Consider the following 12,582-nt stretch of genomic DNA (forward strand, 5'->3'; position numbering starts at 1 on the left):
AGAGGAGCAAGCGTGCTCCTCCGTATGGTGTATGTGCATGCCAGAGGAGCAGCTGCCGATGGGACAGCATGCACATGGCAGGCTGAAAGCATGAAGCATCTGCTGCGGGTGTCTGTTTGAAATCACAGAAAGGAAAAAAAAAGAAGTGGAAAGGAAGTAATGAAAAAATAATCCTGAAGGTTGCACACCTGGATGTGCAGTACCCACCCTAACTGCCAGAAATGCGTTGTCCACCCTGGATGTGTACAAGTCGTTTCTGAGCAGTTTGTGGGACAGAAGCAAATCTGCAAATAGGAGGGTAAACGTGGACCATAGGGCATCTGTACACATTCTGGAAAGCAATTTAATACTGAGAAGCTAGCCAAGGCTCTCAGTCGTGCCTAAGTAAATGGATCTCATCTAGGAAAAATGTATAGCTATGCTGGAAGCATACAAGGAGAAGAAAAAGCTCTTGTGGAATAACTAGCTCTTTCAACAACTGCGTGTTACGCACCTACTGTGATCTAAGAAGTAGGAACATTTAGTCTTGTAGATCTTTTTTTCCTCCTGTCTACAGCCTTTCTCTTTTATTCAGTTTTCTTTCCTATGTCCTGAGAGGTCTTTGGATGATATACCACAGTATGACCTGTTATTATTCTCTTTGTCAGAAGGGCGGAAGAGGCTGTGGGAAATACAAAATGTTCTCCATAGTTTTGAGGAACACAAAGAGAAAATTCAGGGAGTTGTTAGCAATCGCAAATGACTTGAGACTGTGAAACATCAAGATTGCATGAGCTACTTCTTAAATGTTTCATGTGTTGGTCAGGAGTTCACTTATGGAAAAATTATCGCTGTTCTGTATTTGGCATCTTTGTTCTTATGTTTTGAATGGCTTCCAGTAAGGTTTTACAGCAAGTAAAATTTGAAATCTGCCTTACCGCAAAGCTTCACTTTGGATCTACCTATTTTATTCTCATTCTGCTTTAAGCATTTTGTAGAGTAAGAGTTGACTCTTTGCACTTACGCAGTTTCCTCGGTTTCTGACTGATCTTTGCAATGCTGTACCGTTTGTTCTTGTGAAAAGGCAGCGAGCAAGAAGACTCAGCAAACACTCTGGAGAGAACAGGACTCTAAAGTAGACCTTTATTTGTATGCCTCTGTCCACTTCACAAGCTGCTTCTATCTGCCAGCATCTGTTTTCCTTTCATTATCTTCTCACTCTAGCTCTTTGCTGTAAAACCCATTGGGGTATGTATTTATGATTAAGATTATGGATTTAGAAACGTGTGAGAGGAAAGGGGTTAGGGACAGAGTTGCAGCAAGAAAGAAACAAGGAAGCAGCACAAGGAAGGGGCTTCCACACCCCCTTTCACAGTTCCACGCCATTCGCTCCATTTTGTATACTCGGGCTGCTTTTAGGACCTAGGTTCTCGGCCTTTTGGCTCAGGTCAAGTGTAGTATGTAGTGTAGGTGGGTTTCCCGTTAGTGTCTCAGTTGCATGCATGCATGCACTTGCTGTTCTCTGGTGTAATCGGGATAGATTCTCAGAGGCTAGACCTTTGTCCCATGAAGCATTACAGGACTGCATAGCAAAGATGGAGCAAAGGTGTTACTTCCTTGCTTTCTAAGCAGTGGCAGTGTGTTGCTTTACTCCTCTTGACTACTAGACAGTATAAACATAATTTCACTTTTTGGAAGCTGACCAGTGATGATAACAGTGTTTTAATCAGGTTTTAATCTCAGCACACCGTTCACATACATCTCTGTGTGAGAGCAGGGTACTACAGTAAATTGTGATTGGGTTTTGTGGGTTTAGGGTTGACTTAATAGGTTATTGGAAATGCCATGCTGGTGGAAAACAACTTAGGTGCATTACTGCTATCTCCATGTAAGGGTCTGTCATATGATTGCTTGCCAGTCAGAGAAAAATCACTTCATTAGATAGTGATACTTTTTTATTGTAATCCGCTTATTGATGGACTGGGGCTTAAAATACAGTATGGTAGATTTGCTTTGTGCACTCCTCTCCTGTTCTGAAGCAATATTGGCAGAGTTTTCCTACTTCCATTATTTTGGTGCCTCCTTTCTGCAGCTTCTAGTTGGAACTGTTTCAGGTTTAAACACTTTGCATTGGAAAGTATGTAATGGGACTGTAGGTAGACCAGAAGGACAATGTGAAGGCTTTAATGAAGAACTATAAGCCAGCGGCATAACATGGCTGTGAGAAAGCTACCACCTGATTCTGCATGCATCCAGCTAAATATTGGCTTTATAGTTATTTCCAATAATAGCCAATAAATATGGTGACTAAGGCTGGGGAGAGGCCTCGCCTTGACCCCGTTTCAGGTTCTCATCAGCTGTGACTGGGGGGATTTAGCAGAGATGCAGAGAGGGGCTGCTGGTGTTTGAGTGGAACGAAGAGCCCACCTCCCAGGCAGTAAGCAGAACTTGTTTAGCCTAAGAAAGGAGAAGGGGTATAACTGCTGTCTAAACCTGTATTGGGGGAAATGAAGGAGTGGGAGAAGTTCACATCCAGAGAAGGAGGGGAGCCAGAAGACGATGCAGTCAGAAACACAAACCAGTCTGAGTTGGCCAGGAGTCAGCTGAGGCTGGAAACTGGGAGGAGGTTTCCTACCTTGAGGCTCTGTCATCATTTGGGTGTATATAAAGGAAGCAAAATAACACTAGGCTGCTATGCCCCTGTCTGTTAAAGCAGTAGAAGCCTTGACTTCATGTCCCAGCTGATCCTTCAGGTCCCATCTCTTCTCTCAGACCAGTGAGCTGTGGCTGCGAGGACGGCGGAGCAGGGCTGGTGTGTGAGCGCTGGGTGATCCGACTGGGAGGAGAAGGATCAGCAGAGGCAGGTGGGGCCAATGTCACACAGCCACATACATCCATCCCAGTCTTGTATGCTAAGAGATGCGCTATAGCTGGGGAGCTGTTGCCATCTCCTGCCTCCTTATATTCTTTAGCACGCGTTAATCATATTTGGAGATGATGGAAGAAATGTTAAATTTTGTAAGGAGCCAGGAGTGCGGAGTTAATTCCCTGACTTTGTTTCTTTAGCAGAAAGCTTACAGTGCTTCACCCTGTCCATGTTTGAGTTGGATGTCTGACACCAATAGAAGAGACTTGGTAGGAAACGAGGCAAGGTAAAAGAGTATCATGGAGTAACTTCTTCATTTACAGTTTTGAGGATCCCCAGCCCCTCTCCCTTTGTAATCCAAGGGAGAGGTTGGGCAGCACACTGAAACTAGATTTCTGCTCCACGTCCAGCTACCCCATCCCTAACTGGCCAGACTGACTCAACTGTCAGCGTGGCACAGTGCACGCAGACGTCTGTGTGGTGTCATTGCTTGGGAGGACCTCTACAAGGCATCGCCACTGCAGGCTCTGCCGATCCTGCTCAAACAGGTATCGCCTCCTGAAAATGAATCACGAAGCTTCAGTCCACCTCTTCTTCCCCGTCCCTGAAGGGGAGAATAACGAGAACTTTCTGCAGAGGGGAACTGCCATTATCAGACATGAAGAAGCTGTTGCTGGGGGGACAACATACCAAATAAGCTTTATTGATGACTGCACCCTGTAAACAAAACTTTTCCTACAAGGCTGGGAGTACTGAAGATATTTGTAATGTGTTTAGAGAAGGTGAAAAGTTCCTGTAGGAGATAGAGCAGCAATAAAATATTAATGGCTCTATTATCAGCAGATACCTTTAAAAGACAATTGTAACCTCTGGGCTCAATCATGCAGAGTGAACTTAGCATGTAGGCTGCCAGTGCTTACAGCTAATGCAGGTTACGCTGAATACTGTCAGGAGCTTAATTTGATGCATTATTTTAATTTTGCCCTGACACACAAACGATCAGAGGTGTATATGTTCGCAATTGGTGCGGCAACCTGACACTCCAGACTGCAAGCGATATTTTCATTAGCCACCTGAAACTTTAACATGTAGTTGAGGGCTTTCTTTGTAATGTGATATTCTGAAACGTACCGAGTCTGCTAGGCACTTTACTTGAGCTAAAGGCAGAGAAAGATTTAGTGCTCTACCTGAGAGGGCAGGCATGGGTGAGAGTCAGGGAACCTGGGGTTTCGTGGGGTTACTTGAGTTTTGCTTTTTTTAATGCCTGTGTTATCTCAGGTGAGTTCTGTAAGTGTGACTGGATCCTAGAGCACCTAATCTTCAACTTGGAGGAGCTTACGTGCAGTTTAGGGCATTTGGCTGAGGTAGTTTCTTTTACAGGATGTAGAGCTGATAGTGCCAGCTGCAATTAGGTTTCCTAAGTGCTTTCTTTATAAACCTCTGGCTTTGATTACTTCTAATTTTGCTGACTGTTTCTAAGAGCTAAAATGATTATGCCATTTCTGGGAATATCCTTTAGGAAAATTATTTAGGCTGTGTTGTGCCCTTGATGGGAAAAAAGTCTTGGTGTGCTACACTGATCTCTTGCTCAGTGAGAAGGTGAAGTCACTCTGTTGTTTGAAATTTGCCTTTTGCTGTTTGTGTGATAAAACCACTGGGGAAATGACAAATCTTTGAAGAATTCAGGCGGCACAAACTGGAAAAAGCCCTAGAGCTTGGTGGCTAAATTCTTCACAGAGGGATGACCTGTCCCAGCCTGCAAATGGTGAAGAGGGCTCCTCACTGCTCCTTGCTGCAACAGCCTGCTGCAGCCTCAGGGGCTAGACCCGAGTGGTCAGCCACTGGGGACTAGAGGGGCAAGGATAATTTGGGGGGAATCTGGGATATAGGCATGGATAAGGAGACTGAACACTTCAGGGAAGCTTGGGAGGGAAGAGTAATAGGACTGAAATCCAACAGGGTGGGAGACAGAGGAGAATCAAGGGATTGACTGTGCAAGAAGACGTGCACTAAGAACCTGTGAAGGATGACAGGCCTGACGGGACTTGCTTTGCTTTTTGCCTTTTTTTTTGGCCTATGTCTAGAAATTTACATTCAGGAAGTGCTGAGTTTGCAACAGCTGGTACAAAAGGCTGGGAAATGCCAAAATTAGGGGCTTCCCCCTGCCGTTCTCGCCCACACTTCTTAGCGTAGGAGTTATTCTCGTTATGTTGTCACATGTTTTTTCACAGAATTCATGTCTCATTCATCGTCCTGGAGAGATGGGGGCTCCTGGCTTGAGCAGGGTCTTGAAGAAGAGTAAGATGCCTGTGGTTCTGCTTCATTATCTCTTGCAGAAGATAGAAGGTGGGTATGGAGAGTGGGGAGAACTGCATGAAGAAAAAAGATAATCTTACAATCTGCCAGCAGTTGCCGCAGAAGTTTTGCATGATGCTAATTACATCATCTAACCCTGACTTCTCACAAGTGATGTCACTGGTTACAGGTTCCTCATTCTCTAACCGCAAGCCTTGGGATATGACTTGCACGAGCCCTGTTTGTTCACAGCTGCAACTGAAGTCAGTCAAGGCTGTAGTCTGAATATAATATTAAATCAGGTTTTAGGTGCCTCAGCTGACACTCCAAAATGGGTGGGTATTTTTTCCTTATGCTTTCTGTACACCAGATCTCTCTGGGGTTAATACATGTTCCTTCACCTCACAGGCATTTTGGGAAAATAATTACTGGCTGGAAAACTCTACAGGAATAGAAAAGATGGGAGTTTTCTCAGTCCTGCTCTGGGCAGTGTCATATAAACATGACCTGAAGGACAAAACAAAGCATGGAAAAGCTGCCCAGCCGTGGAGGAGGAGAACCAGGCATAATGCATAGATGTGAGGGGACACGTTAGGGAGCCAGAACTAGCAGGCACATTTCCCTAGAGGCCAGGGCAGCTGGTATTAATGCTGGCTGTGAGGCTATGAAATCACGGACTGTCCAGTGCGTGTCTTGATACAAGTTTTAGTGCAGGTCAGGAGCATGCCTGTGAAATGAAGCTCAGGACTGGCCACTTCTTTCATTCTCTGGCTCAAATGCCTTGCTCCTGGGGTGCAAGAACTGGGCTCCTCAGCTGAACATGAGTACCTGACGTGTCCTCCTGAAGGGAAACATCCTCGAGGATGTAGCTTCCTCAGTACCCTTGGCTCTGCCGATTGGCTCCTGTTGGGCCCCATCACTTGCCAGTATGAATAAAGCCCTAGGATCTCTCTTTGTAAATTCACACCTCTTTAGACCACTCTAACTTTAGTATTACTGAACTTTTGACCGTGACTTTGCAGCCTTGACACTCAAGGTTGGTTTTGGAGGGAAGGGGGTTTGTATGGATAAGGATGTACACAAACGGGCTCGGTGCGTTTCTTAAGGGACAGCCACACTAGTTCACTGTGGTGGTGAATATGTGAAGAGCATGTGCTAAAGCCACAGTACAGAAATCCATTCATCTCAGTCTTAATTCCAGGAAGAATTTGTCTGTGTGATTCTGTTCTGTTATGGTACATGTATTAATGCACTGCACAAGTCTTCATATGCTACAGAAGTTTTCCTCACAAATGCTCGGGGCTGGAGGGTGATGTGAGTATAAGACTGCTGCCGATCATCAGTAGAAAATCATGGAGACCTCCCTGATGATGGCAAAAAAGGCTAATGCTAATGAATGAGGATCTAGGGAGCGGCAGGGCAGGCAGCCTCCATCCCTTGGGCAGCAAGAATTGCACAGCACGTGCCCTGAGAATCCGTTTTCAGGCTGAAAAGTACCACATGAAGTACCAGGTGGCTGTCGGGATCAGTCAGCATGGCTTCACCACGGGCACATCACACCTGGTCAGCCTGGCCACCTTCTGTGCAGGAGCAGCTGGCTCCGGAGACAAGGGGACAGCAGTGGATATTGTTTATCTTGTCTCTAAAATGTCTTTTGATGTGGTCTCCCACAGGAGCTCTCATATGAAAGCTGAGGAAATGCTGGCTGGGTGAAGGAACGGGAAGATGGATTAGAAGTTGGCCGAACTGCTGGACTCAAAGGTAATAATCAATGGCTCAATATCCAGGTGGCACAGCATAGCAAACAGAGCGTCCCAAGGTCAATACAAGGGGTCAGTATTGTTCGATATGTTCATCACTGATCTCGGATGATGAGCCAGAGTGCACCTTCAGCCATTTTGTGGATGGCAATAAATGGTGTGTTGGGCAAGAGAAGGCTATGCTGGATGGTAGAGCAGCATTGAAAAACCTGAAGGTTGGGCCAGCAGAAACCTCATGAAGCTCAACAAGAAGTGCAGGGTTCAGCACCTGGGGCAGAACAATCCCAGGCATCAGCACAGGCTAGGGACCAGCTTGCTGGGGAGCACATAGTATATAAATTTACCTCCTCCTATCCCTTTTATATACTGTATGTTCCTCAGCTGTATAGACTATGTTCTTCAACTGCCTAATGGGTGGCTGGCTATAGAAAAGACGGAATATTCTTGGAGCTGCAAGGATGACAGACAGTGGTCACAAGTTTTGGCAAACTGTCTGGATATAAGAAAAGAGGCTCTTTACAGCAAGGGTGGGTCAGTGCTGGAGCAGGTGCCCAGGGCGGCCGAGGAATCACCATCCTTGGAGGTGTGTGAAACTCCGTTGTACACAGCGATCTTCTTGAGTGAGTGCCTTCATCTAACTTTGAGTTTGGCCCTGTGTTGAGCAGGGTTTGGAATAGATGATCTCCAGAGATCCTTTCCAACCCACATTTTTCTGTTATTATGGTCTGGGTAGGCAGTAAGCGTAGTTCTCCTCAACTTACTTCTTACCTTTATCTTTCTCTCCTTTTTCTCTTGAAAACACAAGTTTTATGGAGTAAGAGGAGCCCATGGAACATGCCTGTTGTAGTTCCATGAAGTGACCTGTGCAGAAGGTGAAATGCTGGCCAAATGCCATTCACTGCAAGTGGGCTAGAAAGGGACACTTACGTGATCCTATCGGCTGCTAGCCTTTTTTCTCCACCTGATTAACATTACTCTCTCCGACCCCCTTGGCATGCAAGCAAGGCCCCTTGTAGAATTCCTTGCACTCAGAATCCCCTCTTTGAGACACAAATGAAGCAACTCTTGCTTGGCTGTACTCTTGACCTCCTTACCTTGTTTTCCACCAGCACCTTCGTACCCAGGCAATGTGATCTCCTGCTCACACGCTGTTTTCCAAGTAACATATACTGGGTGTGACGTGCTGAGCAAAACGCAAACAGCAATTTCACTTGTCAGGAAGTTCCTCTGGCTTGACAGCTCATGCTGTTGACTCACTGGCAGGTTTTTAACCTGGAGCACCACTGCTATGGACCCAGTTTTACTGGAGGACAGCACCTCTGGCACACCTGAACAGCACTATGTGTGTGCTGTGCCTTTCAGAGACACACAGTAAGTGTTCGATGCTGCTACGCATTGCCTTGATTGAAGCTGACACCCGTGTAGCAACTGGGGTGTTCAGTGTGTGGTAGGAACGCAAACCACTCTGTTAATAATCCTTTTACAGCTGCAGAAGCCATAAGGTATTTGTGTGAAGATAATGAAATGTGCATGGAGAGACTCCTTGTAAACGGGTAATGGTTAGCTTCCATCATTATTGCTTATTTGGCTTATCGTGGGGGGGGTTGGTCATTTTATGGGTTGGGAGGGGGACTAGGGTCAGACTCTGGAAACAGAGTATTTTTTGTTAATTAATTAAGAAAAATTATGTTCGAGTTCTAAATTAAATCAGAATACCCTTAAGCTGCCCTGCTGTGAATGCTTTTACGCAGATCTTCTGGCAGCGAGTCAAGCGTTGTCACCACTCCTGTGCCTAGTATTTGTTATTTAGGCATGTACTCAGGGATTTCTGGTGAAGACAGGGCAATATTAATGTTGCTGTGCAAGCCCCGAGTGAAACTTCACCCAAACATGGGCAAACAACTCCAAGAGAGACTCAACCAGAATGAGTGCAGAGGCTAGAAAAAAGTTGTGTTAGGGATCCGTGTCCTGGACTGGTTCATAGGTTGTACAGAGACTCCGTAATCATCTCTTCTGACTTTCTACATCACACAGCCATTAAACAATACTCCTGAATTGACTCTGTTTTGACCACGCGTACATGTTTGGAAAAGGGGAGGAGGAAGGAATCTGACCTGAATTTACAAAGGTCCATTAATGGAGAAGTCATCACAGCCCTTAGTAAAATGTCTTAGTTTTAATTACCTTCACAGGTAATTACCTTCCATTATCATCACAGTTAAATATTTATTATTTATATCTACTCTAAACTTTCTTCAAACTTCGTCTGTTCAAACTTGGGATGCTTTAGTTTGCTACAGCCAGATTAGATGTGATGTCTGTTCTGGCATAGATGCTGGTGGAGGATCCTGCACCTTGCCATAACAATCATTAGAGGTGGGAAGAACTGAGACTGACTTGTAGCAGTGGGGTTTCTGCCGTATATTCTCATGTACGTCACTGCTTCTGTAACCCTCCATGGAATAAGGCTCTGTTCCTGGCATGCACTGCAAAAGCACTGTCAGCTTTTCAACTTCTTTGACCTTGTATGTCAGTCCCATGATATGTCAGCTGAAGAGAAATGGAAAGGGATAAATGTAAAAAAAATTGCATTGTTTTGTTTCTCAATCCCTGTTTCCAGAAATGTGCTTTAAGAATCAAATCAGGCTGACCGAGCCTGGAATAAAAGAGAGAGGCATTAGGAGCTCTTTTATTCCCTCGTGGTGTAAATCTAAACCCCTGGCACAGTATCCAGAAGACATTTCATTTTGCAGCTGTGTAGCAGCAGTCTGTATCTTTCTGTAAATCACCTGCATCTATTCACACTTAATGGCACTGTTGTTTGTTCTCTTTGACCTGACAAACCAGAGATGCAAGGATTAGGTTTCCAGACACTGGGAGTCTTTTTCTTAGCCACCAGTTTGAATTTCAGTCTGAAGTGAGCCAGTTGACCGCCTAGTGAGATATGGCACACCTTGGAACTAATTAGTCTTGACTGTAGTTGTAAGTAATCAGTGACACTTGCCTGCATTACTCTACCTGGTTAGCTGGCATTGACTCCATGGTACATGAAATCTGCTGACTCTATTGAAGGGTTGGGCTTGCTGCCCCACCTAGAAAAATAAGGAAGTTGAAAGACACCGTCTAAATAATGTTTATAGAGGATCTGAGCCAAGCAGTCTGGAGAGAAGAGACTGCTAGAAGAGAGGAGAGTGGTGTGGAGTCTGCTGATTACTAGTTTAATAAAACCAGAAAATAGATGTGTGTGTGTGTATGCAGGGAGAATAAAGGTAGACTATGTAAGCTATGTATCATGCACAGGTTGCTTGAGAGTAGGCTGGAAAAAGGCTTATTCATGTGATAACATGTAAATTAATGGTCAGCTTTAGCAGTCAGCTGTGGCTATTCCATATCAGGACTTTATAGGGACAACCATTTAAAATACATCTCCTTATAGCTCTTAAAAGTAAGTACTGTGTGTTTCTGTGACTGAGAAACTACAAAATTTTTACTCATGTGGTTGCATGAGTAGAAGAATGAGTTTTATGTATGAGCTTCACACACATTTGAAAGCCGTATCTGGTTCTGTATGACCCTGCTAGCTGTTCAGAGTAAATTTCACTGGAAACCTTAATGGCTTTAAGAGGTCTCGTTCTAAATGTCTTGATGGAAGACATTATTAATGTGGTTTTACTCATTCTAATCACTGCTGCATTCATTAAAAAATATTTTGAATCAAAATGGCTACAAACTCCCTACACCTATTTTTGTACTCTTTCCATTTCGGAAAAGTTTGCTTGTATGCAAGCTAACATGCTGCAATTGCAATTGATCACAGAAGTGTTTTTCCCTTCTCGTCTTACTTCTCTCCAAATAATTAGTTTTAATTGGGGAGATGATGATTATTACACAGGCATTCACTTTCCAGTGCTCTTCTTTTGCTCCCAGGACAGAGTGATTCACAAAATATCCATCCATTTGTTTATGACAGAGCCAATACCTACATTTTGCTTGTGCGGTCCTTTTGATAGACAGAGTTGCTTTCAGATATTTCATTAAAAGGGCTGATCTAATCCTTTGAAGTTTTACTATTGGCTTCCTTAAAATCTGGATCAGTGTTAAAACTGATCAGTTCTTGGCTGGATAACACCCAGTGAATCTGGATTAAGACGTTGAATAAAGCAGCGTAAAGGATTATCTTAGTTGTGTCTGAGCCATGTACGTGCACATAACCTTATCTTCAGCTGCCAACTCCCTGAAGTGATTTTGTTTTTCTTCAGTAATTAATGCATGAATCCAGTGGATGTAGGTTAAAAAAAAAAAATAATCAAACAAAGCAAGCATTTTATCTTTTCCTCCTCTTCTTCTATTCTTCCATCTTTCTGGTCCTGTGGCTGAATTTAGTATTTTCTGCTCAAAATCCTCTCCACTCAGAATCTTGCTCATTTCTTCGAAGCTAAAAGACGTTCAAGAAGACATCCGAGCCATTTGAAAGACCTGTTGTGTTTCATCCCCCATGACACTGCTGCCATGGAAGCTTAAAACTGCTTGCTGTCTTCAGCCTCTCCTTCCCCAGAGACTGTAGCCTCTCACCTCCTGCTTTCTCCTACCCTTTACCTCGTTCTTCCCCTCAGCTTCTCACCAGCCTGCATGGAAAATGTCACTTCTTGCAGCCGTCACACAACAGAGTGCTGCCCTTCCTGCCTGCCTGCCCCTTCACCTCCAAATGCTGTCAACGTGCTACCCAGAGCCATTGACTTTTATTTTCCTCTAATTCTACTTTAGGTCCCCCCCAGTCTGTTTTTGTCCCCTACCCAATGTGTTTTGCAGTTACGTCCTGTCATCCATGGAAGCTTTGTGACCGTTGCCTCCTGATTCCTGTTTCTTTCAGGTCCTAATCCCTTCCATCCTGGGGCAGAAGGATGCTGTCCCTCAGAGCTTTCCTCTCCAGTGCCCCTCTGAGTGATGTCAGCCCCAAACACAGCTTCAGCTATTATCTTCTTTCTCTCTGCAGCTAAAATAAGTCATGATGCATCCTCCTAACAGCCCTTGGTGGGTACCTAGCCATGCCCAAAAGGCTAGATCTTTTCACACTTGCTCACAACCATCCGTATCACTGTACTTCTTGTTAGTCAGACCTGTAATCTTGGTTCCCTATGGTTTGGCCCTAATGTTATGGCTTTGTCTAAATGTTTCTATTCCTGCCTGCACTGTGTTTTCCAGACGAGGTCTCATGTCTCTTCACGCTCCTGTGTTGTTTTTCTGGCCTCAGCCATGCTGTTCCCATATGACTGAAACAGCTGCTCTGCATCTCTGGTCTCTTTTCTGATGGTGCCCATTCACTAATCAGTTGTTCAAGCCTCCTTCCCTTCCTGTCCATTGCCCTCTTATTCCTCCTTCAGGTCCTCTTACTGCCTCAGCTCTTTTCTGTAAGCAGAAACCTCCCTCAGGCTCCTCCATAGCTTTGTTCAGCCCTGCTTCCTGGCTTTTTGGCTTCTGAGGTAAAGGATGCTCCCCTGGTGAAGGCCATTTCTCCGGTGGGGAAGGTGGCCGTGGTGCTGCCGCCCTCCCCGATCCCCGGTGATGGAGGTAGGTGGTCCTGCCTGTGTCCTGGTGGCTGAGCGTGGGGAGATGTGCGCAACCACACCTCCTGGCTGGGCGACACCAACTCTGTCATCCCTGCTGATCCTCAGGGACGGTCAT

Source organism: Gymnogyps californianus, chromosome 1 (genome assembly GCF_018139145.2).
Source record: "Gymnogyps californianus isolate 813 chromosome 1, ASM1813914v2, whole genome shotgun sequence".
Taxonomy (NCBI): Eukaryota; Metazoa; Chordata; class Aves; order Accipitriformes; family Cathartidae; genus Gymnogyps; species Gymnogyps californianus.